Below are 25,666 nucleotides of genomic sequence, written 5' to 3'. Positions count from 1 at the left end.
AATTATATAGTGTGTAACTTCTACTCTTCCAGGATGGAGCTGTAGGAGTGTAGGGTCTGCTTCCTATGGTCAACCCCACTTTTTGCTGTGATTTTCTGGTTTTTCGACTCTAGTGTGGCTGTGGGCCTGCTAACCAGACCCGCAGCCCAGCTGTTCTCTCTCTAAATTGATACCATGTACTTTAGGTACATACCTAATTGGGAATTGGGTCACCTTTGTGAGCCCCTGTATAGTTTACCCTAGGTACCCAGGGCATAGGTGCATCCAAGGCCTACCAGGGGCTGCAACATGTATTATGCCACCTCTGGCTGGCCACTCAAACTGACACAACTGGCTGATCACTCAGCTGGGGCAAGGTGGTGTAATCACCCTTTGCTTTAGATATAGTATACCTGTATCTAACCGTATATGTTTTACAATGGCCCTAAAGCATTTAGAGCGCACTCGCTGCTTTTGAAACCGAAGTTTTATTGTTGGCATACAACAGTACTTGAATTCGGTGAAGCGTTTCACGGCCGACGCGTTTCGAGGACCACCTCTTCTTCCAGGGCCTGCTTCCCGACTGTTGTACAGAGATCTCTTTGTGGGACCTTGATATACTGCATGACAGTTAACCCCGCCTTTAGTAGGTATTCGTTACTTGATTAGAACAGTGCATACTGGGTAACATAGTCCATTCACACGAGATATTTTAGCCTTAGTAGGTTCTGTAATCAGTCACTTTCCTCACATTTTTCTTCCTTCGTAGGACGTCCGATTTCAAACCGTTGTCATTAAAAGCCCAAAAGCAGCACTCGCAGATGAAGAAAGTTTCTTCCTCGCAGCCTCCTCTATGTTTAAAGGACGGTGCGCTCAGCGCGACAAGGGCACCACGCCTGTATTATGTTTCACAATGGCCCTAAAGCATTTAGAGCGCACTCGCTGCTTTTGAAAACTAAGTTTTATTGTTGGCATACAACAGTACTTGAATTCGGTGAAGCGTTTCACGGCCGACGCATTTCGAGGACCACCTCTTCTTCCAGGACCTGCTTCCCGACTGTTTTACAGAGTTCTCTTTGTGGGACCTAAATTATCTTGTGTGAATGGACTATGTTACCCAGTATGCACTGTTCTAATCAAGTAATGAATACCTACTAAAGGCGGGGTTAACTGTCATGCAGTATATCAAGGTCCCACAAGGAGAACTCTGTAAAACAGTCAGGAAGCAGGCCCTGGAAGAAGAGGTGGCCCTCGAAACCCGTCGGCCATGAAACGCTTTACCGAATTCAAGTGCTGTTGTATGCCAACAATAAAACTTTGGGTTCAAAAGCAGCGAGTGCGCTCTAAATGCTTTAGGGCAATTCTGAAACATCTAACCTTATATATAGACACATATGCGCCTATAAGTCACTCCTATGGCAGGCCTTAACAATCCTGGAGGCAGAGTGCTTGGTTTTATGTGAGAGGGTGCTCTAGCATGAGCTGAACACTTCTGCAGCTTTCGGAACCATGTCCTTATAGCTGTTCTATGATATAGCCATACCATATACTCTTAAGTGCATTATAATCCTCGCGGTTAATGCTAACTTTGGTTTGGCTTTATCACAACATGTCGTGTAAGGTGTGTAACACTTTGGAATACTACCCCCTCGCCAGTTCTGGCGACGGGGGTAGCATTCCACCCTTCTAGAGGGAGAAGACATGTAGTTACTGCTAATCCCGGTTAAGGTTAAACAGAGCCTCAGCATCACACAATGGATGCTGCTGCCACAGACACAAGTCTGACCTCCTGCAGCTGGGAGCCCTTCCAGCGAGGGAGGCCTGGACAATAAGTTTCCTGCCTTGGGAGGTGCTAGCACCTCCCCAGACAGGCCATAGTGTATTGGAGCAGGGTGGGTTGAAAGACATGAGACACTGCCTGGGGCACACAAGGTGCTCCATGCATAGCCCGGTTCAAACCAGTTGCTGGGGCACTCCACCCCCAGCTCTGGCTCGAAACTGGACAAAGGGAAAGGGGTGTAACCACCCCCTCCCCAGGTTCCACCCATTGGAGGGACCTAGCAGGTAATCCAGCCCCTTTAATCAGTATAAAGCTAGGAGCTGAGTCTAGAGACTTTAGATTATCCTGAACTGAAACTCTGAAACGAAACTCTGGACCTTTGACATTCTACTGCAACTAGAAGACTGAAGAATCTCCCTTGTGGTCAAGGAGTGACCACCCTGTGCAAACAGGCACCATCAGTGATTTGCCAGTTTGCTTTGTCCCGCCGGAGCCCGAGCACTTAGCTACACAGGAACTGGACTTCCAGACTTCTCTGACCCCGACCCACATCCACAGCAAAGCTGAGACCCGTGGCGGGCATGAGAGACCTGGGACCGGACATCCTGGACATCCTGCATTTTGCTAACTGTGCAGCTTCAGAGGCACCCTCGAAGTTGTGCATTGGGGTTTGAGAAGCCCCAGACCTGAGCAACATTTGCACCGACGCACAGCCCTCCACACTCCACGAGTGCCGCGTGGGGCCTGCTCCTGCATTTTAGCTCGACACGCCTTTCCGGCTGCTAGCCCATTGGCTAGTTAGCCCCCTGAAGGCAAACCTTTGAATTTCCACCGCTGGCCTGGTTGCTCCAGGCTTGCTCCAGCTTCCCTGCAAAGGAGAAGCCACTCAGACCTTGCTGGTCTGACTCGAAGCAAATCTTCACTTCCTGTGTGGGTTGCGTTTGCCAAGGCTTGTTGGGGCCAATCCGGATACCGACACCTAAGACAGCCAGATCCTTGTTGGGACATCTCGAATCCAGCTCCTGGTAGTCGTCGACGCCTCCTGGTCCTCGTGGCTGCAGAGACAAGCTTCATGACATCACCTGATTGCATCTCGACATCGCCTGGTTCCTTCCTGGTTCCATCCTGGTCACTGGCTAGTGACCCAGACTCTGTCCCCTCAGCTTTCAGGTTCTTCACAGCCTCGATCCACCCTTGGATCCAACCGGACATCTTCCTCCTAGTCCCCATGCAGCATTTCTTTGCAGATCTCCATAGGATTCAGCGACGAAACCCGACACGAAAAGACACCTATGCACCCGGCTTCCCTGGGTGAGGTAACGCGAGTACTCCGGTGCTCCTGTGGGTATTGACTATCCAAGTGTCCTAGTTTAAAGGTTTTTTTATCCCAGTCCATCCGGAAGTGTCCTAAATCAACTACTTTCTAACTTTTAGGTTCCCATTGTACCCCCATGGTAACTCGTGTGTGTGTTTAGACAACGCACACGCATCCCATGGGCCTCCTGCTTCCTAACCTTTGGTAGTCCAGTGTAGCCCCAGCGATTCCCTAGCCCCTAGGCCTATTCACTATTCCTGAAGTGGTTCTTATACCACTTACTTAGTATATGGTTTGTGAGGCCCCTAGGGCATAACTGTATTTTGTGCAACTTATAGTATGCTGAATAAGTAACTTGTAATGTACTTCGATCTCTGACCTCATAAAGAGTGCAGAGGGGTTGTGTTAGTAATAAATACATATATATTTGAAATATACCTTGTGTGGTGTCCTTTCATCTGGTATTCGAGGGGTTACATTTGGTAAAACAGCTGGATTCACATGCTCTCTGAAGTATTAGCCTAAGACTGCTTTGTCCATGCTACGGTTACTACCACTAGGATAGCTGGTATATAAGGTTGACTTTACAACCATCACCATAAGGGTTGTTTGGACTGGTGCAAGGTGCTCACTAGAATAGTGAACAATATATACCAGGCCAACTTCTCACAGGAGGCATTGGGAAAATAAACAGGAAGAACCAGATCTTGTGATACATGGAAGTCCGATGGAACTTTGGGCAGAAAAGAAGGCTTTAATCTCAAGATAACCTTGTTGGTAAAGAAACCAATAAAAGAGATATAACAAAGTGCTCCAGGTATTCATATTGTCTGACTTGAGCAAGTAACAACCAAAAAAGTAGCCTTAAATAAAATCCATTGGAGATCTACTGATTTCAAAGGCTCAAAAGGAAGAAACTGCAAAGCCCTTAACAACAAATAAAGATCCCACGTTGGACCGGACAATGGATCACTGGGCGTTTAAGAAATTAAACTCTTAATAACCTGAAAACCAAGGCATCTAATCTCTCTAATTCTGGTTTCCTAAAAGCTGTAATGGCTGCTTATTGACTAGGCAGTGTTAACACTGTAAGAGCCAAACTAAAGCCAGCTTGAATAAAACCAAGAATCTTTATTGGATCACAACCAGCAGAGGAAAGGGACTTCGAAGAAGACCAATTAGAAAAGGATCTCCAGTGCTTCACTTAAAATGTTAAGGTAGCTGGTCCTCATGACTGCTGAATTGACCTAACCACTTCCTCTGAACAACCTAATTCCTGAAGGTTTAACCTCTCAAGCTCCAAACCACCAGATGAAGTCTTTCCCGAGATCCGTGACTAGGATTGGAGCTTACAGAGGCGATGGATCCACAGGGAGAAGCCAATAAAGAGACACTGGCAGGTTCGCCTGGCCAAAATGGAACCACCACCAGAGCTTGAATCTGATCCACCATTGTTTTCTAGATACTCCTGGGCAATGGCAGGAAAAGCATAGAGAAGCCCCGGCACCACTTGACTGAAAATGCATTCACTGCTCACAGCCCTGGGGCTTAGACAAGAGTGCAAACATATTGAACCTAGTAATTCTTGGTTGCAAAGCAATCTAGCCACTGACCTCCTATCATTTGAGTGAACTGATGGAAGATTTTTGGATGCAAACCTATCCAGAGCGATGAGGGGAATGATGGAATCAGATGGCCCACAAGCAGGTTCTCCCGCCTCAGAAGGTATACTGCTTACAGAGAAAGGCGATGCAGTATCCCTCCCCGCGCCCCCCAAAGACAAATGACCCGCGTCAACTGAACTAGGGCTGACTGCCCTGTTCCTGCCTGGCATGGATGATAGTCCCTGGCCACCTGGCTTTCTGTGAGAATTAAAACTGAGTGGTTGAGTATCATTGGAGCAATTATACTGCTTTTAACTATCTCCTATTTGAAGACATTTGATCTTATGAAGGTGACCACATCCCATTGGACTCAGTGGGTCTGAAGGGTCGCTCCTCAACCCCTCCTTTTGGCATCTGTAGAAATTACTGTGGAAGAGGGGAGAAGAAATTAAGACCCCTTGCTCATTGACTCCTCTTGGAGCCACCACTGTGGGTCCACGGTTACCTGCACCATGATGGGAACCTGGATTGAGAAATCCTGAGACCGCGGAACTCAAAATCCCAACAAGTGATGAACCAGGGTGAAAAGATGCAGACAAGTGCACATAGGCACTATATTGCTGAGGTTGTCCAATGCACCACAAGCCTTCTCTGGCTGAAGCTTGAGATTTCATTAGCAGGGATGATAGATGTCTTTGAAGTTTTTCTTGTCTGTAGTTGGGAAGAAACATCTTCCTTACTGCTGTATCCAAGGTAATCCTGATGCTCTGAATTATCGTTGACATGATGGGACTACACTTCTCCATGTTCCCAAGAGGCCCGAACTTGGCAGACCTGCCATCAGTAAATCCACTTTCACAGGTCAAGAAAACTCCTCTGTAAACATCTCAATTGAATCTCGCTTAGATAGCAACTGTGAAAACGACTGCTTCTCTAAATTCTCCCACTCATGCATCATAACCTTTTTATTGATGCACGTAGAGGCGGAAATCTGGCTTTTTTTTGTGACACTGACTGAAGAAATCCTCCTCTTGAGGATCCTCCATTGCTGTTGGCAAAGCAAGGTGTTTCCTTATATGCTGTAAAACCTCTGACAGTTCAGGGCCTTGAACACATCCTCCTCCTCCTCATCATCATCATTGTAAGAATTTGGCTCTGTATATTCCATACCAAAGTAAGGTATAGTGTGCAGAGAGTCCAGGGAGTCCCCAGATGTATAGCAGAGGCTAAATTAGACAAGTACTAACAGCTCTCTTTGTAGTAGTGTGGGCGAGCAGTTAGGCCTATCCAGAGGGTGTGTTAAGCATTTATTGTATTCACTCAATCAAGGACTGTTTACACACACTCAGAGACAGAATCCAGACCAATTAGTTACAATTAAAAAGGTATCCTTATACTTTATTTTAGAACCAAGTAGGACTTAGTACAGGTAAGTACACTCAAATGCAAGACTGTTCAAGGAAATGCAGTTGTAATTGTAGTTGCACCCATTACTGGTTTGTATATGCATTAGAAACAGTTTAAATTACACAGCAATTACTTTTTTGTTACTTTTGGATTACTTTGAGTTCTGGTGGTGGTATGCCTAGATACCACACCTTAGGATATCACAATACAAGGTAAGTAAGACATGTTATACATTTGCAGTGTAGTTCTCTTTTCTCCATACAACCGTCAGTTCGACACTTAAAACATTTTAGGCCCAAAATCTCTTAACACGGGTTCCTATGGGAGAAAAGTGTCAGTGGTTTCTCAGGTAAATACACAACCATGCAAAAAGGGGCACTACCATCATCCTCTGCAACTGAAGGTATAGTCCTGGGAAGCTTAGGTGGTGGAGGAAGAGACTCTCCAGCAGCAAATGCTCCCTCTACAGACGTTTGTATCATTAACTGCATCAACTCCAAAGTAAGTGGCTCTGTGGAGGCAGGAACAGGCACCTCCTAATCAGAATCAGCATAATTTCTCTTATGCCTTACTACCTCCATTGTCCTTAACATCAGACAGAAAAACATAGCCTTTTAAATATCTTTGGTTGCTATCTACTTCCCACATTCTATGGTTGCTTAGCAACCAGGACTTGAAACCCCACGAGATTGCAGTCTAACAAACATTACAAAACAAAGGCAAGAGTTCTGCTTGTGTCTGTACATCTGTAACTGAACCAGGTTTTACGGCAGACATTTGCCATTGAACCATCAGGTCTTGAATCACTAATCTACACTAATAGCAAAAGACGTTTAATCAAATAGAAAATGGGCTGATAGAGCAGGTCTTTGTACCCAGGACACTGTGTGCCCAACCATTCAAGCATGTCTTACGGCCATGCATTTCCTTTACTGCAGCCCACTCTGCAAGGCCCGTCTTCGTGGAAGCATGCTGGGGAACATTCTTAATTACACTTGCTTTGCATAATCCCATACATATTCAGAATATATAACAATTAGCTTGGCAGAATAATATTTGTGTTTCAAGAACCAAAAATACAGGAAGTTTAAGATTGCGATTTCCTTTGTTTGTATCGGTAACAGGAAGAGGAAGTATGTTACCTTTGTAGTTTTTTTTTATGTTTTAGCTTTGGCAGAAACCATTTCTGTCCTCCAGACTCCTTCTCATCCAGTAAGGACTGTGAAGAGGAAGACCTGAACTCTGAGTAATGACGATTACCGGTAAGTAACCAAGGCATTTCCAGACACGCATGTTGTCTTAGTCTTGGTCAACTTCCATAGTCATTGCTTCCATTTTTTGGAAAAAGTCATCTTTGGTCATATCTCTACACTTCTCCTAGCCCTAACAATGGTAGCAGACGTGGCAGTATTAAACGAGAGTGATGACGGAACTAATATTCACCCGTTCTCAAAGTCCTGCTAATGCATCACTAAAGTCCTAGATCACATACCCGCAATTTGGACCCAGAACCTTCAACAGAATATGTATTTGGCTCTGCAACATAGTGACGATAGATAAAATTGCCAGTCGGACTGGTGTCCATCCTAAGGGCTGTAGTACAATGCATGGCTAACCAAGCTAACAAGCATTTACAATGCAACGGTTTCGCCTTTGACAAAGTTAGAGCTATTGGCATTGCAAATGACAAATTATTTATTTATGTGTTGGTTTTGAAAACAGATAAATAAATGGCATTGTCATTTACAATGTCAATAGCTTAATCTTTCGCAAATGAGAGACCTAACGTAAACAAGAGGGGGGCCACCAGACAGGACTTTATAGTGAGTACACATACACACAAACATCTTATAGGACAAACGTTGCACAGGGGGCGTGTCATACACAGATGACAAGCAGTCCTCGCTATGAAGAGGCCGTGTGTGTTGGTACATCTCACAACGGAGGCACGTGTCATGCATAGAGTGGGATAAGTATCTTATGCTGAAGATACAGTTACACTGTGCAGGGAGAGAACGGTCATCTTGCAGTGCGAACATACATCGATCATAGTGCTGACTGAAAGAAAGATGCTTATACTGAGGATATATATTTATATATACGCACACACACACCTCACAGTAAACGCACACACACACCTCATAGTGAGTACACGAACATGCCCCAATGAAGGCGGGTGTACAGTGAGAGCACGTGCGTCTGACAAAGTAAAGTGTCCGGGTACATGAACATCTCACACTGATGGCTCACGGACACCTTTTCGTGATAGCACACATTCATCTGACAAAGGGCACATGTATGTGGAGATCTCACAGTAGTGACACGCATGCAGCTTTTAGTGAGAGCATCTACATCTGACCCAATGTATAATGTACCGTGCACCTCTCACCGTGATAGCAGCTATGCACCGTATAGTGACAGCACAAGTACACCCGAGTGGAGAGCAGTGGGTCAGTGTTGAGCAGTTTGAAGGTTGATGGACGGGCGTGGATCAGTGTTGGACAGTTTGAAGGGTAGATGAGCGTGGGTCAGTGTGGGATGGGCTGACGGTTGGATGGGCGTGGCTCAGTGTTGCACGGGTTGAAGAGTGGCTATCAGTGGGTCCGTGTTGGACGGTTTGAAGGGTGAAGGATGGATGGACATGGGTCAGTGTTGTCTGGGTTAAATCATGCAACAGGCCACGCTTAGTGCTGGGTATAGTCGAGAAGGCCACGGGCGTCAGGCTTGGGCGGGTTCAATGCTGGTCATGCATGGCTGTCCGGGGCGCTGACCTGGGCTCAGTGATGAATCGGCATGGCTTGATGTCGAAGGTTTTTGGGGTATGGTTTCTTTTGCTTGAAATCGGCAAGACTGGCGAGAGCAGGTGCTGTTTGATGGGCAGGGTTCAGTATTAGGTGCAGGACACAGCGAGTGACGGCTCTGAGCAGCAGGCGACACCCCGCCATATGAACATAACACACCGTGCACACAATCTTAATTGATATTCTAGTGTAATGATTGTTGTTTTTCTTTTTGCTTGTTTAACTGTTTACATTGCAAACAAGCCTTTTTTGTCCTGCCTGAATGTTTTGTTTACTGTATATGTTTTGTAATGAATAGGACGCAGGATTTTGTCCCACTTTATCTGTTCGTGTCAGATCTTAACCTTGTTATTCATTAACTTTCACTGTCCGGCTGGGCAGTATTAATGTAGCACTGATTCTACTCTATACAGATTGTGTATCTATATTAGTTGCTTACCAAGGACCACTGTTCTTATAAAATACTTATTTCGTTTCAGGTACATATTTATTGCAAGTAATTCATATGTAGTGTTTTGACCATCAGATTCAAATACTAGATGGACAGCTAGTACAAAATGTAAATAAAGTGAGATCAAAGCGCTCACAATTCTAGTGTTTCAAATGGCAAAAGTGTTAATTACCGCAGAAGGGTATCATCTTTCCTACCCACTTTGCTACGGAAACATTTGTTCACTAGACAGAGGTCCACCTCTCTGATTTCTAATAATGTGTACAAACATAAAACTGTGCTAGAAATGCCAAACGTGGCAGAGGTTGAGGACACGCGATGGGCTGATACATTCTGGTCTATAGCCTGACGGGCTGTAAGCTTATTTCCATCTTTTCCTCTAGCGTTTTTTCCTTCGACCTTTCGCTTGTCCAGCATTAGACCTGCCATGCTGCAGAGGAACTTTACTCGAATGCTCTTCATCCATTTACACATCAAGGCTGAAGGAACTCTAGAAGCCAACACCTGATTTTTTCAGCAGTTGTGTCCGGTTTTGCATTTCTTTTTGCTTCCAATACTTGCATCTTCTGATAATAGGTCCGCCATCGCACATAGAGGCCGGGCACTTCGATATAAACACAGTGTGACCTCCCTATTTTATTAACTAATTCTTGACTAGTAGAGTCCCGGCAAACAGATGTTACTTTGTTTGTTTCCATACGATAGTTTGTTCAAATATGTTTTTATTACCATCTTGTAAACCACAGACCCACAAACCGGGAGGGGGGACTGGCTCACGGAGAGCGGGAGGGGGGACGGGCACACGGAGAGCGGGAGGGGGGAGGGGGGACAGGCTCACGGAGAGCGGGAGGGGGACGGGCACACGAAGAGCGGGAGGGGGGACGGGTTCATGGAGAGCGGGAGGGAGCGGGAGGGGGGACGGGCCCACGGAGAGCGGGAGGGGGACGGCGGGAGGGGGGACACGGAGGAAGGCAGGACCACACAGCTAAAGGAACGGAGAGGAAAGGAACCACTCACCTGGACTTCCTCGGTCCACCTCTCTGATTTCTAATAATGTGTACAAACATAAAACTGTGCTAGAAGTGCCAAACGTGGCAGAGGTTGAGGACACGCGATGGGCTGATACATTCTGGTCTATAGCCTGACGGGCTGTAAGCTTATTTCCATCTTTTCCTCTAGCGTTTTTTCCTTCGACCTTTCGCTTGTCCAGCATTAGACCTGCCATGCTGCAGAGGAACTTTACTCGAATGCTCTTCATCCATTTACACATCAAGGCTGAAGGAACTCTAGAAGCCAACTCCTGATTTTTTCAGCAGTTGTGTCCGGTTTTGCATTTATTTTTGCTTCCAATACTGCATCTTCTGATAATAGGTCCGCCGTCGCACATAGAGGCCGGGCACTTCGATATAAACACAGTGTGACCTCCCTATTTTATTAACTAATTCTTGACTAGTAGAGTCCTGGCAAACAGATGTTACTTTGTTTGTTTCCATACGATAGTTTGTTCAAATATGTTTTTATTACCATCTTGTAAACCACAGACCCACAAACCGGGAGGGGGGAATGGCTCACGGAGAGCGGGAGGGGGGACGGGCACACGGAGAGCGGGAGGGGGGACAGTCTCAGGGAGAGCGGGAGGGGGACGGGCACACCAAGAGCGGGAGGGAGGACGGGCTCACGGAGAGCGGGAGGGGGGACAGGCTCACGGAGAGCGGGAGGGGGACGGGCACACCAAGAGCAGGAGGGGGGAGGGGGGACGGGCTCACGGAGAGCGGGAGGGAGCGGGAGGGGGAGGGGGGACGGCCCCACGGAGAGCGGGAGGGGGGACGGCGGGAGGGGGGACACGGAGGAAGGCAGGACCACACAGCTAAAGGAACGGAGAGGAAAGGAACCACTCACCTGGACTTCCTCGGCCGGCGGTCGGCCGCCAAATGGCCCAAACAAACCTCAACCAGCCAAAAAAAAGCCCCGCCCACCGCCGCATGACGTGGCCAAAAGAGAAAAATTCTCGGGAACGCCCCCGAATCTGGTCCGGCCTTGACGGACAGATCCGGCACCCAATGGCTAGCCTCCATTTATGGAGCTAGCCAATGGGAGCCGGGGGACGTTCCCGAGTTCCTTATTGAAAGCAAAGGATTTCGCCTGCGCCGAAAAGCTGCGCAGAGCGCAGCCTTCGGCAGGCGAAACCCAAAAATTAGGTGCAATGGATAAGTTTCTCATATACTATGTTTATAATGTATGCTGGGGAGGAATTTAGTGTTCCACCAGTTACCCGAGTAACAGCCTACACGCATCCCTAAACTCTGATGCATAGATGACAATTTTTCCAGGTCCCAGCCTGATGAACTTATGGACCTGGTTTTATAATGGAATTAACAGAACTACAAGTCCCAGAATTCAAAGAAAAAACATGGAACGGAGCAACCCATCATACCTACTGACTTGCACAAAATCGCACTGTGTGATGAGGGGGTGGGCCTCGTGTGAGGAGCTCTTTTGGCCCTACCCTGTCCCCAAGCCTCCTCCCAAAAAAAAAAGCTTGCGGAGGCTATGCAGATGTCCTGAGCTGTTTGCACACCCCTTAATGGACGTCAGCAGCTCAAAGCATCAGAAAGCGAGCTGAAATTCCCTATTTTACAGTGGTTTTCAGCTTGTGTTTCCTGCCACCGTGTGATATCGGCTCCTCACGGGGTGACCGTGGGATGGGAGTCAAAATCGTGTGTCACACAGTGGCACCTGTGAGTTGGCAGGTCTGTCATCACCATGAGGTACCTGGAAGATTGGCAGGGTGATGACGCTGGGAGCAGTAGGGTACATATATAAGTCAGGGCTCGAGTCGGGGTACCACGCGGGTAGACAGTGTCCCCCCACTTATTTTACTGGGAGCTCGATAACTGGAGCAAATGGAACCATACATTCACTCTTTGGCCTCTCTTGGGCGAGATCGGAGGTCATTAAGAACGCTGCTCACGCGCTGGCTTCTCTGATGCAATCGTATCTGAGGGGTGAGCGAGGAGCGGCAATGAGTCTGATGGTGCAAGCCACCTTTCGTGACGTCACTTCCTGTTGTGACGCCTGTGTCCTCCCACTTCTTTTTTTAGGGCTTTTGCCCTGATACAAGTATAGAATGACATGAGACTGCACACAGAGTACGGCTCTAACAAGTTTCCCAGGCCCATGCATGAGGTGCTACTCCAGTCCAGGTTTTTCTCTTAGAATTCTGGGATTTGCAGTCTTCTTCCAATTATAAAACCAGAACTACAAGAGCCAGAAATCAAAGAAATAAACAAGGACTCGGGTCCTTGGCAGCTGTGAGGTCCCTGCCTCCTTCCTTGCGCCCTGGTCACATGGAACGACCCTCCTCGACCTTCGGGAAGGGACCCGGTAAGGTTCGCTAGCCTCACATCCAATAGCTGAGGTGAAAACATTTACGTCTCAGTTGAAGGGAAATACGCCAGCTGTCATTGGCTACGAGGCTGGTGGAGTTGATGGTGGTCAGGGATTGGCTGGAGAAACATTTGCTAGTCGTTCATTGGTTGTGGGGCGCCGGATTGTTCACGTCCTCCTTGACTCAAGCCGCCCCAGACTTCCGGCAGTGGGCGGGCTTTAGTTGTCCATCCCTCATGCTGACTTCTCATTGGGTGACAGCCTGCCCGTTTCGCTGAGTCCGGCTCTGCAGGAGCTGGTGTAGCGCATGCGCCGCCGAGAGCCACCCGGGCCGTGCGTGCGTCACTTCCGGCGGTGCTTCCGGCCCGGCTCTTCCGGTACCGCCGCCGCAGCAGGACGTGGCCCTCGAGCGCCGGGGCTTCCGCAGGGCGGTGAGTGGGGCTCCCCGGGGTCTGCAGCCTCCGCGGGGGTGATGCTGAGCCCCTCCCCTTGTCTCCGGCTCCCTGTGCCTTCCTTGCACAGAGCGGTGCATGCTGGGAGTTGTAGTCTGGGCGGATTCGCCTGGATTAAGGCTCCTGATAGTGATGATCTGTCCCAGGAGAGCGCCAGACTCGTTCAGCGCGCGCTCCCCTCATGTGCAGGATAGAAGCAGGGGTTCAGCCTGCGAACCCCTGGGGGGTGTGGGGGAAGGGTGTCTGCTGCGTTTGTTTCGAGTCTGGGTGAGAAGTGCTTTCAGGTCGGCTATCGTGACAGTGGACCCAGCGCCTGGAGGTGAGATCGGTGGGTGCCTGGAGGTGTCATCGGTGGGTGTCTGGAGGCGTGATGGGAGTGCAGTTTGCAGCCCTGATCCTGAGAGAGTGCAGGGTGCAGTCTTGATCCTGAGAGAGGGCAGGATGCAGTCTTGATCCTGAGAGAGGGCAGGATGCAGTCTTGATCCTGAGAGAGGGCAGGGTGCAGTCTTGATCCTGAGAGAGGGCAGGATGCAGTCTTGATCCTGAGAGAGTGCAGGGTGCAGTCTTGATCCTGAGAGAGGGCAGGATGCAGTCTTGATCCTGAGAGAGGGCAGGGTGCAGTCTTGATCCTGAGAGAGGGTAGGGTGCAGTCTTGATCCTGAGAGAGGGTAGGGTGCAGTCTTGATCCTGAGAGAGGGCAGGGTGCAGTCTTGATCCTGAGAGAGGGTAGGGTGCAGTCTTGATCCTGAGAGAGGGTAGGGTGCAGTCCTGGTTCTGAGAGAGGGCAGGGTGCAGTCTTGATCCTGAGAGAGTGCAGGGTGCAGTCCTGATCCTGAGAGAGGGCAGGATGCAGTCTTGATCCTGAGAGAGTGCAGGGTGCAGTCTTGATCCTGAGAGAGGGCAGGATGCAGTCTTGATCCTGAGAGAGGGCAGGGTGCAGTCTTGATCCTGAGAGAGGGCAGGATGCAGTCTTGATCCTGAGAGAGGGCAGGGTGCAGTCTTGATCCTGAGAGAGGGCAGGATGCAGTCTTGATCCTGAGAGAGGGCAGGATGCAGTCCTGGTCCTGAGAGAGAGTGCAGGATGCAGTCCTGGTCTTGAGAGAGAGTGCAGGATGCAGTCCTGATCCTGAGAGAGGGCAGGGTGCAGTCTTGATCCTGAGAGAGGGCAGTTTGCAGTCTTGATCCTGAGAGAGTGCAGGGTGCAGTCTTGATCCTGAGAGAGGGCAGGATGCAGTCTTGATCCTGAGAGAGGGCAGGGTGCAGTCTTGATTCTGAGAGAGTGCAGGGTGCAGTCTTGATCCTGAGAGAGGGCAGGATGCAGTCTTGATCCTGAGAGAGGGCAGGGTGCAGTCTTGATTCTGAGAGAGTGCAGGGTGCAGTCTTGATCCTGAGAGAGGGCAGGATGCAGTCTTGATCCTGAGAGAGGGCAGTTTGCAGTCTTGATCCTGAGAGAGGGCAGGATGCAGTCTTGATCCTGAGAGAGTGCAGGATGCAGTCCTGGTCCTGAGAGAGAGTGCAGGATGCAGTCTTGATCCTGAGAGGGCAGGATGCAGTCTTGATCCTGAGAGGGCAGGATGCAGTCTTGATCCTGAGAGAGTGCAGGGTGCAGTCTTGATCCTGAGAGAGGGCAGGATGCAGTCTTGATCCTGAGAGAGGGCAGGATGCAGTCTTGATCCTGAGAGAGGGCAGGGTGCAGTCTTGATCCTGAGAGAGGGCAGGATGCAGTCTTGATCCTGAGAGAGGGCAGGATGCAGTCTTGATCCTGAGAGAGGGCAGTTTGCAGTCTTGATCCTGAGAGAGGGCAGGATGCAGTCTTGATCCTGAGAGAGGGCAGGATGCAGCCCTGGTTGTGAGAGAGGGCAGGATGCAGTCTTGATCCTGAGAGAGTGCAGGGTGCAGTCCTGGTTCTGAGAGAGGGCAGGGTGCAGTCTTGATCCTGAGAGAGTGCAGGGTGCAGTCCTGATCCTGAGAGAGGGCAGGATGCAGTCTTGATCCTGAGAGAGGGCAGGATGCAGTCTTGATCCTGAGAGAGGGCAGGATGCAGTCTTGATCCTGAGAGAGGGCAGTTTGCAGTCTTGATCCTGAGAGAGGGCAGGATGCAGTCTTGATCCTGAGAGAGGGCAGGATGCAGCCCTGGTTGTGAGAGAGGGCAGGATGCAGTCTTGATCCTGAGAGAGTGCAGGGTGCAGTCCTGGTTCTGAGAGAGGGCAGGGTGCAGTCTTGATCCTGAGAGAGGGCAGGATGCAGTCTTGATCCTGAGAGAGGGCAGGATGCAGTCTTGATCCTGAGAGAGTGCAGGGTGCAGTCTTGATCCTGAGAGAGGGTAGGGTGCAGTCTTGATCCTGAGAGAGGGTAGGGTGCAGTCTTGATCCTGAGAGAGTGCAGGGTGCAGTCTTGATCCTGAGAGAGTGCAGGGTGCAGTCTTGATCCTGAGAGAGGGCAGTGTGCAATCTTGGTTCTGAGAGAGTGCAGGGCGCAGCCCTGGTTCTGAGAGAGTGCAGGGTGCAGTCCTGATCCTGAGAGAGGGCAGGATGCAGTCTTGATCCTGAGAGAGTGCAGGATGCAGTCTTGATCCTGAGAGAGGGTAGGGTGCAGTCTTGATTCTGAGAGAGTGCAGGGTGCAGTCTTGATCCTGAGAGAGTGCAGGGTGCAGTCCTGATCCTGAGAGAGGGCAGGGTGCAGTCTTGATCCTGAGAGAGGGCAGGATGCAGTCTTGATCCTGAGAGAGGGCAGTTTGCAGTCTTGATCCTGAGAGAGGGCAGGATGCAGTCTTGATCCTGAGAGAGGGCAGGATGCAGCCCTGGTTGTGAGAGAGGGCAGGGTGCAGTCTTGATCCTGAGAGAGGGCAGGATGCAGTCTTGATCCTGAGAGAGGGCAGTTTGCAGTCTTGATCCTGAGAGAGGGCAGGATGCAGTCTTGATCCTGAGAGAGGGCAGGATGCAGCCCTGGTTGTGAGAGAGGGCAGGATGCAGTCTTGATCCTGAGAGAGTGCAGGGTGCAGTCCTGGTTCTGAGAGAGGGCAGGGTGCAGTCTTGATCCTGAGAGAGTGCAGGGTGCAGTCCTGATCCTGAGAGAGGGCAGGGTGCAGTCTTGATCCTGAGAGAGGGCAGGATGCAGTCTTGATCCTGACAGAGGGCAGGATGCAGTCTTGATCCTGAGAGAGGGCAGTTTGCAGTCTTGATCCTGAGAGAGGGCAGGATGCAGTCTTGATCCTGAGAGAGGGCAGGATGCAGCCCTGGTTGTGAGAGAGGGCAGGATGCAGTCTTGATCCTGAGAGAGTGCAGGGTGCAGTCCTGGTTCTGAGAGAGGGCAGGGTGCAGTCTTGATCCTGAGAGAGGGCAGGATGCAGTCTTGATCCTGAGAGAGGGCAGGATGCAGTCTTGATCCTGAGAGAGTGCAGGGTGCAGTCTTGATCCTGAGAGAGGGTAGGGTGCAGTCTTGATCCTGAGAGAGTGCAGGGTGCAGTCTTGATCCTGAGAGAGGGCAGGATGCAGTCTTGATCCTGAGAGAGGGCAGGGTGCAGTCTTGATCCTGAGAGAGGGCAGGATGCAGTCTTGATCCTGAGAGAGGGCAGGATGCAGTCTTGATCCTGAGAGAAGGCAGTTTGCAGTCTTGATCCTGAGAGAGGGCAGGATGCAGTCTTGATCCTGAGAGAGTGCAGGGTGCAGTCCTGGTTCTGAGAGAGGGCAGGGTGCAGTCTTGATCCTGAGAGAGTGCAGGGTGCAGTCCTGATCCTGAGAGAGGGCAGGGTGCAGTCTTGATCCTGAGAGAGGGCAGGATGCAGTCTTGATCCTGAGAGAGGGCAGGATGCAGTCTTGATCCTGAGAGAGGGCAGTTTGCAGTCTTGATCCTGAGAGAGGGCAGGGTGCAGTCTTGATCCTGAGAGAGGGCAGGATGCAGCCCTGGTTGTGAGAGAGGGCAGGATGCAGTCTTGATCCTGAGAGAGTGCAGGGTGCAGTCCTGGTTCTGAGAGAGGGCAGGGTGCAGTCTTGATCCTGAGAGAGGGCAGGATGCAGTCTTGATCCTGAGAGAGGGCAGGATGCAGTCTTGATCCTGAGAGAGTGCAGGATGCAGTCTTGATCCTGAGAGAGGGTAGGGTGCAGTCTTGATCCTGAGAGAGGGTAGGGTGCAGTCTTGATCCTGAGAGAGTGCAGGGTGCAGTCTTGATCCTGAGAGAGGGCAGTGTGCAATCTTGGTTCTGAGAGAGTGCAGGGCGCAGCCCTGGTTCTGAGAGAGTGCAGGGTGCAGTCCTGATCCTGAGAGAGGACAGGATGCAGTCTTGATCCTGAGAGAGTGCAGGATGCAGTCTTGATCCTGAGAGAGGGTAGGGTGCAGTCTTGTTTCTGAGAGAGTGCAGGGTGCAGTCTTGATCCTGAGAGAGTGCAGGGTGCAGTCCTGATCCTGAGAGAGGGCAGGGTGCAGTCTTGATCCTGAGAGAGGGCAGGATGCAGTCTTGATCCTGAGAGAGGGCAGTTTGCAGTCTTGATCCTGAGAGAGGGCAGGATGCAGTCTTGATCCTGAGAGAGGGCAGGATGCAGCCCTGGTTGTGAGAGAGGGCAGGGTGCAGTCTTGATCCTGAGAGAGGGCAGGATGCAGTCTTGATCCTGAGAGAGGGCAGGATGCAGTCTTGATCCTGAGAGAGGGCAGTTTGCAGTCTTGATCCTGAGAGAGGGCAGGATGCAGTCTTGATCCTGAGAGAGGGCAGGATGCAGCCCTGGTTGTGAGAGAGGGCAGGATGCAGTCTTGATCCTGAGAGAGTGCAGGGTGCAATCCTGGTTCTGAGAGAGGGCAGGGTGCAGTCTTGATCCTGAGAGAGTGCAGGGTGCAGTCCTGATCCTGAGAGAGGGCAGGGTGCAGTCTTGATCCTGAGAGAGGGCAGGATGCAGTCTTGATCCTGAGAGAGGGCAGGATGCAGTCTTGATCCTGAGAGAGGGCAGTTTGCAGTCTTGATCCTGAGAGAGGGCAGGATGCAGTCTTGATCCTGAGAGAGGGCAGGATGCAGCCCTGGTTGTGAGAGAGGGCAGGATGCAGTCTTGATCCTGAGAGAGTGCAGGGTGCAGTCCTGGTTCTGAGAGAGGGCAGGGTGCAGTCTTGATCCTGAGAGAGGGCAGGATGCAGTCTTGATCCTGAGAGAGGGCAGGATGCAGTCTTGATCCTGAGAGAGTGCAGGATGCAGTCTTGATCCTGAGAGAGGGTAGGGTGCAGTCTTGATCCTGAGAGAGGGTAGCTTGCAGTCTTGATCCTGAGAGAGTGCAGGGTGCAGTCTTGATCCTGAGAGAGTGCAGGGTGCAGTCCTGATCCTGAGAGAGGGCAGGGTGCAGTCTTGATCCTGAGAGAGGGCAGGATGCAGTCTTGATCCTGAGAGAGGGCAGTTTGCAGTCTTGATCCTGAGAGAGGGCAGGATGCAGTCTTGATCCTGAGAGAGTGCAGGATGCAGTCTTGATCCTGAGAGAGTGCAGGGTGCAGTCCTGGTTCTGAGAGAGGGCAGTGTGCAATCTTGGTTCTGAGAGAGGGCAGGGTGCAGTCCTGATCCTGAGAGAGGGCAGGGTGCAGTCTTGATCCTGAGAGAGGGCAGGATGCAGTCTTGATCCTGAGAGAGGGCAGTTTGCAGTCTTGATCCTGAGAGAGGGCAGGATGCAGTCTTGATCCTGAGAGAGTGCAGGATGCAGTCTTGATCCTGAGAGAGGGTAGGGTGCAGTCTTGATTCTGAGAGAGTGCAGGGTGCAGTCTTGATCCTGAGAGAGTGCAGTGTGCAGTCCTGATCCTGAGAGAGGGCAGGGTGCAGTCTTGATCCTGAGAGAGGGCAGGATGCAGTCTTGATCCGGAGAGAGGGCAGTTTGCAGTCTTGATCCTGAGAGAGGGCAGGATGCAGTCTTGATCCTGAGAGAGTGCAGGATGCAGTCTTGATCCTGAGAGAGGGTAGGGTGCAGTCTTGATTCTGAGAGAGTGCAGGAGGTGCAGTCTTGATTCTGAGAGAGTGCAGGATGCAGTCTTGATCCTGAGAAAGAGTGCAGGATGCAGTCCTGGTCCTGAGAGAGAGTGCAGGATGCAGTCCTGGTCTTGAGAGAGAGTGCAGGATGCAGTCCTGATCCTGAGAGAGGGCAGGGTGCAGTCTTGATCCTGAGAGAGGGCAGGATGCAGTCTTGATCCTGAGAGAGGGCAGTTTGCAGTCTTGATCCTGAGAGAGGGCAGGATGCAGTCTTGATCCTGAGAGAGTGCAGGATGCAGTCTTGATCCTGAGAGAGGGTAGGGTGCAGTCTTGATTCTGAGAGAGTGCAGGAGGTGCAGTCTTGATTCTGAGAGAGTGCAGGATGCAGTCTTGATCCTGAGAAAGAGTGCAGGATGCAGTCCTGGTCCTGAGAGAGAGTGCAGGATGCAGTCCTGGTCTTGAGAGAGAGTGCAGTCCTGGTCCTGAGAGAGAGTGCAGGATGCAGTCCTGGTTCTGAGAGAGGGCAGGATGCAGTCTTGATCCTGAGAGAGTGCAGGAGGTGCAGTCTTGATTCTGAGAGAGTGCAGAATGCAGTCTTGTTCCTGAGAGAGTGCAGGATGCAGTCCTGGTTCTGAGAGAGGGCAGGATGCAGTCCTGATCCTGAGAGAGAGAGCAGGATGCAGTCCTGGTCCTGAGAGAGAGTGCAGGATGCAGTCCTGGTCCTGAGAGAGAGTGCAGGATGCAGTCCTGATTCTGAGAGAGTGCAGGATGCAGTCTTGATTCTGAGAGAGGGCAGGATGCAGCCCTGGTTGTGAGAGAGGGCAGGGTGCAGTCTTGATCCTGAGAGAGGGCAGGGTGCAGTCTTGATTCTGAGAGAGTGCACGATGCAGTCTTGATCCTGGGAGAGTGCAGGATGCAGTCCTGGTTCTGAGAGAGGGCAGGATGCAGTCTTGATTATGAGAGAGTGCAGGATGCAGTCTTGATTCTGAGAGAGTGCAGGAGGTGCAGTCTTGATTCTGAGAGAGTGCAGGATGCAGTCTTGATCCTGGGAGAGTGCAGGATGCAGTCCTGGTTCTGAGAGAGGGCAGGATGCAGTCTTGATTATGAGAGAGTGCAGGATGCAGTCTTGATTCTGAGAGAGTGCAGGATGCAGTCTTGATTCTGAGAGAGTGCAGGATGCAGTCTTGATCCTGAGAGAGTGCAGGATGCAGTCTTGATCCTGAGAGAGTGCAGGATGCAGTCTTGATCCTGAGAGAGTGCAGGATGAAGTCCTGGTTCTGAGAGAGGGTAGGGTGCAGTCTTGGTTCTGAGAGAGGGCAGGGTGCAGTTTTGGTTCTGAGAGAGGGTAGGGTGCAGTTTTGGTTCTGAGAGAGGGCAGGGTGCAGTCTTGGTTCTGAGAGAGGGCAGGGTGCAGTTTTGGTTCTGAGAGAGGGCAGGGTGCAGTCTTGGTTCTGAGAGAGGGCAGGGTGCAGTCTTGGTTCTGAGAGAGGGCAGGGTGCAGCCCTGGTTCTGAGAGAGGGCAGGTGCAGTCTTGGTTCTGAGAGAGGGCAGGGTGCAGTCTTGGTTCTGAGAGAGAGCAGGGTGCAGTCTTGGTTCTGAGAGAGTGCAGGATGCAGTCTTGATCCTGAGAGAGTGCAGGATGAAGTCCTGGTCCTGAGAGAGAGTGCAGGATGCAGTCCTGGTCCTGAGAGAGAGTGCAGGATGCAGTCCTGATTCTGAGAGAGTGCAGGATGCAGTCTTGATTCTGAGAGAGTGCAGGGTGCAGTCTTGATCCTGAGAGAGTGCAGGATGCTGTCTTGATCCTGAGAGAGAGTGCAGGATGCAGTTCTGGTTCTGAGAGAGGGCAGGATGCAGTTTTGATCCTGAGAGAGGGCATGATGCAGTCTTGATCCTGAGAGAGTGCAGGATGCAGTCTTGATCCTGAGAGAGTGCAGAAATGCAGTCTTGATCCCGAGAGAGAGTGCAGGAGGCAGCCCTGGTTGTGAGAGAGGGCAGGGTGCAGTCTTGGTTCTGAGAGAGGGCAGTGTGCAGTCTTGGTTCTGAGAGAGGGCAGGGTGCATTCTTGGTTCTGAGAGAGGGCAGGGTGCATTCTTGGTTCTGAGAGAGGGTAGGGTGCAGTCTTGGTTCTGAGAGAGGGCAGGGTGCAGTTTTGGTTCTGAGAGAGGGTAGGGTGCAGTTTTGGTTCTGAGAGAGGGCAGGGTGCAGTCTTGGTTCTGAGAGAGGGCAGGGTGCAGTTTTGGTTCTGAGAGAGGGCAGGGTGCAGTCTTGGTTCTGAGAGAGGGCAGGGTGCAGTCTTGGTTCTGAGAGAGGGCAGGGTGCAGCCCTGGTTCTGAGAGAGGGCAGGTGCAGTCTTGGTTCTGAGAGAGGGCCGTGTGCAGTCTTGGTTCTGAGAGAGGGCAGGGTGCATTCTTGGTTCTGAGAGAGGGCAGGGTGCATTCTTGGTTCTGAGAGAGGGCAGGGTGCAGTTTTGGTTCTGAGAGAGGGCAGGGTGCAGTTTTGGTTCTGAGAGAGGGCAGGGTGCAGCCCTGGTTCTGAGAGAGGGCAGGGTGCAGCCCTGGTTCAGAGAGAGGGCAGGGTGCAGTCTTGGTTCTGAGAGAGGGCAGGGTGAAGTCTTGGTTCTGAGAGAGGGCAGGGTGAAGTCTTGGTTCTGAGAGAGTGCAGGGTGCAGTTTTGGTTCTGAGAGAGGGTAGGGTGCAGTTTTGGTTCTGAGAGAGGGCAGGGTGCAGTCTTGGTTCTGAGAGAGTGCAGGGTGCAGTCTTGATCATAAGAGAGGGCAGGATGCAGTCCTGGTTCTGAGAGAGGGCAGGATGCAGCCCTGGTTCTGAGAGAGTGCAGGGTGCAGCACTGGTTCCGAGAGAGGGCCGTGCCCGCCAGGCTATAGATAAGACGTAGCTGTGATTCTGAGAGTGGGCAGGGGCGGCTATGGTTCTTAATTTGGGTACCCTCTAGTCATGATTCTGATTTTAAGAGCGGGCATGATAAAGCCATGATTGTGAAAGTGGGATGGCTCAGACACTATTAGTGTGAGGCTTGGAAGGGGAATGTGAGACATAGGTATGGGATTCTCTTGATATCAATTTTCGTGATCCTAAAAGCTGGTAGGGTAACCAGGGCTTGGGGTCTCAATAAGGCCAACCAGAATTTGTCGATTTGTAGGGCTGCACCCTGCATTTGGTGAGTGGAGAAAGTGTGCTCCATCTGAGTGCAAAGTTCAAGGCGCTGAGCATGGGTGGGGGTGTCTGGGCCTCTGGTAGTGGGGAGGGCGTGTGAGGACTCCCGACAGCTTGTAGGTGCTCTGGAGTCATGAAGCATTCTGAGGCCCCGGGAGCTGGTTGGTGCTTCCAGAGTTCATTGTACATATAATATTCTGGGAATCTGCAGGTAGGGTACTCCGGTTCCAGAGAGCAGGCCGGGTTAGTAGGATCTAGGTAGAGGCAGCATCCACAGGTTTAAGACCCATCACTAAAGCTTACTGTGTCTTTGGGGAATGTTCCAGAGCCTGGTGCTGGACCCTGAGGTGCAATGCCTTCCCCTCCCCTCAGACAGCTTGCCAGGGTTTTAATGCCTTCCCCTCCCCTCAGACAGCTTGCCAGGGTTTTAATGCCTTCCCCTCCCCTCAGACAGGGTGCTGGGGTTTTAATGCCTTCCCCTCCCCTCAGACAGGGTGCTAGGGTTTTAGGGTTTTAATGCCTTCCCCTCCCCTCAGACAGCTTGCCAGGGTTTTAATGCCTTCCCCTCCCCTCAGACAGGGTGCTGGGGTTTTAATGCCTTCCCCTCCCCTCAGACAGGGTGCTAGGGTTTTAGGGTTTTAATGCCTTCCCCTCCCCTCAGACAGCTTGCCAGGGTTTTAACCTTTTCTGTGCTGATGACGAGCTCAGTCCGTCATGGCCTCCGCGGAACACCCACACGGGGATAATTACCCCGCTGTGCTGGGCATTCCATTGAGCAGGCGGGGCCATGACGAGCTCAGCTCGTCCTTAGCACAGCGCCACCGTGCTGCATGATGAGCCGAGCTCGTCATCAGCATTGTGGCGCCACGCGCCGCGGGGAAATTAGCCCCGCGGCGATGCGGTTAATGCCTTCCCCTCCCCTCAGACAGCTTTCCAGGGTTTTAATGCCTTCCCCTCCCCTCAGACAGGGTGCTAGGGTTTTAATGCCTTCCCCTCAGACAGCTTGCTAGGGTTTTAATGCCTTCCCCTCCCCCCAGACAGGGTGCTAGGGTTTTAATGCCTTCCCCTCAGACAGCTTGCTAGGGTTTTAATGCCTTCCCCTCCCCTCAGACAGCTTGCTAGGGTTTTATGCCTTCCCCTCCTCTCAGACAGCTAGCTATGGTTCTAATGCCTTCTCCTCAGACAGGGTGCCAGGGTTTTAATGCCTTCTCCTCAGACAGCTTGCTATGGTTCTAATGCCTTCTCCTCAGACAGGGTGCCAGGGTTTTAATGCCTTCTCCTCAGACAGCTTGCTAGGGTTTTAATGCCTTCCCCTCCCCCCAGACAGGGTGCTAGGGTTTTAATGCCTTCCCCTCCCCTCAAACAGCTTGCTAGAGTTTTAATGCCTTCCCCTCAGACAGCTTGCTAGGGTTTTAATGCCTTCCCCTCAGACAGCTTGCTAGGGTTTTAATGCCTTCCCCTCAGACAGCTTGCTAGTGTTTTAATGCCTCCCCCTCCCCTCAGATAGCTTGCTAGGGTTTTAATGCCTTCCCTCCCCCTCAGACAGCTTGCTAGGGTTTTAATGCCTTCCCCTCCCCTCAGACAGCTTGCCAGGGTTTTAATGCCTTCCCCCTCCCCTCAGACAGCGTGCCAGGGTTTTAATGCCTTCCCCTCCCCTCAGACAGCTTGCCAGGGTTTTAATGCCTTCCCCCTCCCCTCAGACAGGGTGCCAGGGTTTTAATGCCTTCCCCCTCCCCTCAGACAGCTTGCCAGGGTTTTAATGCCTTCCCCCTCCCCTCAGACAGGGTGCCAGGGTTTTAATGCCTTCCCCTCCCCTCAGACAGCTTGCCAGGGTGTTAATGCCTTCCCCTCCCCTCAGGCTGGGTGCCACGGTTTTAATACCTTCCCCTCCCCTCAGGCAGCTTGCTAGGGTTTTAATGCCTTCACCTCCCGTCAGACAGGGTGGTAGGGTTTTAATGCCTCCCCTCCCCCCAGACAGGGTGCTGGGGTTTTAATGCCTCCCCTCCCCCCAGACAGGGTGCTGGGGTTTTAATGCCTTCCCCTCCCCTCAGACAGGGTGGTAGGGTTTTAATGCCTTCCCCTCCCCTCAGACAGGGTGCTAGGGGTTTAATGCCTTCCCCTCCCCTCAGGCAGGGTGCCAGGGTTTTAATGCCTTCCCCTCCCCTCAGGCAGGGTGCCAGGGTTTTAACGCCTTCCCCTCCCCCAGACAGGGTTTTAATGCCTTCCCCTCCCCTCAGACAGCTTGCCAGGGTTTTAATGCCTTCCCCTCCCCTCAGGCAGGGTGCCAGGGTTTTAATGCCTTCCCCTCCCCTCAGACAGGGTGCTAGGGTTTTAGGGTTTTAATGCCTTCCCCTCCCCTCAGACAGGGTGCTAGGGTTTTAATGCCTTCCCCTCCCCTCAGACAGGGTGCTAGGGTTTTAATGCCTTCCCCTCCCCTCAGACAGGGTGCTAGGGTTTTAATGCCTCCCCTCCCCCCAGACAAGGTGCTGGGGTTTTAATGCCTTCCCCTCCCCTCAGACAGGGTGGTAGGGTTTTAATGCCTTCCCCTCCCCTCAGACAGGGTGCTAGGGTTTTAATGCCTTCCCCTCCCCTCAGGCAGGGTGCCAGGGTTTTAATGCCTTCCCTCCCCCTCAGACAGCTTGCTAGGGGTTTAATGCCTTCCCCTCCCCTCAGGCAGAGTGCCAGGGTTTTAATGCCTTCCCCTCCCCTCAGGCAGGGTGCCAGGGTTTTAACGCCTTCCCCTCCCCCCAGACAGGGTTTTAATGCCTTCCCCTCCCCTCAGACAGCTTGCCAGGGTTTTAATGCCTTCCCCACCCCTCAGGCAGGGTGCCAGGGTTTTAATGCCTTCCCCTCCCCTCAGACAGGGCGCTAGGGTTTTAATGCCTTCCCCTCCCCTCAGACAGGGTGCTAGGGTTTTAATGCCTTCCCCTCCCCTCAGACAGGGTGGTAGGGTTTTAATGCCTTCCCCTCCCCTCAGACAGGGTGGTAGGGTTTTAATACCTTCCCCTCCCCTCAGACAGGGTGCTAGGGTTTTAATGCCTTCCCCTCCCCTCAGGCAGGGTGCCAGGGTTTTAATGCCTTCCCTCCCCCTCAGACAGCTTGCTAGGGGTTTAATGCCTTCCCCTCCCCTCAGGCAGGGTGCCAGGGTTTTAATGTCTTCCCCTCCTCTCAGACAGGGTGCCAGGGTTTTAATGTCTTCCCCTCCTCTCAGACAGGGTGCCAGGGTTTTAATGCCTTCCCTCCTCTCAGACAGCTTGCTTGGGTTTTAATGCCTTCCCCTCCCCTCATACAGGGTGCCAGGGTTTTAATGCCTTCCCTCCCCTCAGACAGGGTGCCAGGGTTTTAATGCCTTCCCCTCCTCTCAGACAGGGTGCCAGGGTTTTAATGCCTT

At 51.7% G+C, this 25,666-nt stretch overlaps 1 protein-coding gene across 2 annotated transcripts in view; it reads left to right on the top strand.

The window, feature by feature from the left end:
- The first annotated feature begins 13,045 nt into the window (after positions 1-13,045).
- Positions 13,046-25,666, top strand: part of NTMT1 (N-terminal Xaa-Pro-Lys N-methyltransferase 1) — a 54,065-nt gene continuing 41,444 nt past the window's right edge. Inside the window, exon 1 of one of the 2 annotated variants that reach the window (XM_078646248.1) lies at positions 13,046-13,155. The gene's annotated coding sequence lies outside the window, so the exon portion shown is untranslated. The remainder of the gene's footprint in view (positions 13,156-25,666) is intronic. The other variant, XM_078646249.1, reaches the window with a different exon arrangement.

The sequence above is a fragment of the Lissotriton helveticus genome, chromosome 5_1 (assembly GCF_964261635.1).
Source record: "Lissotriton helveticus chromosome 5_1, aLisHel1.1, whole genome shotgun sequence".
Classification (NCBI taxonomy): Eukaryota; Metazoa; Chordata; class Amphibia; order Caudata; family Salamandridae; genus Lissotriton; species Lissotriton helveticus.
Note: the sequence above shows the minus strand (reverse complement) of the source record. Positions and strands in the feature narration are given on the sequence as shown.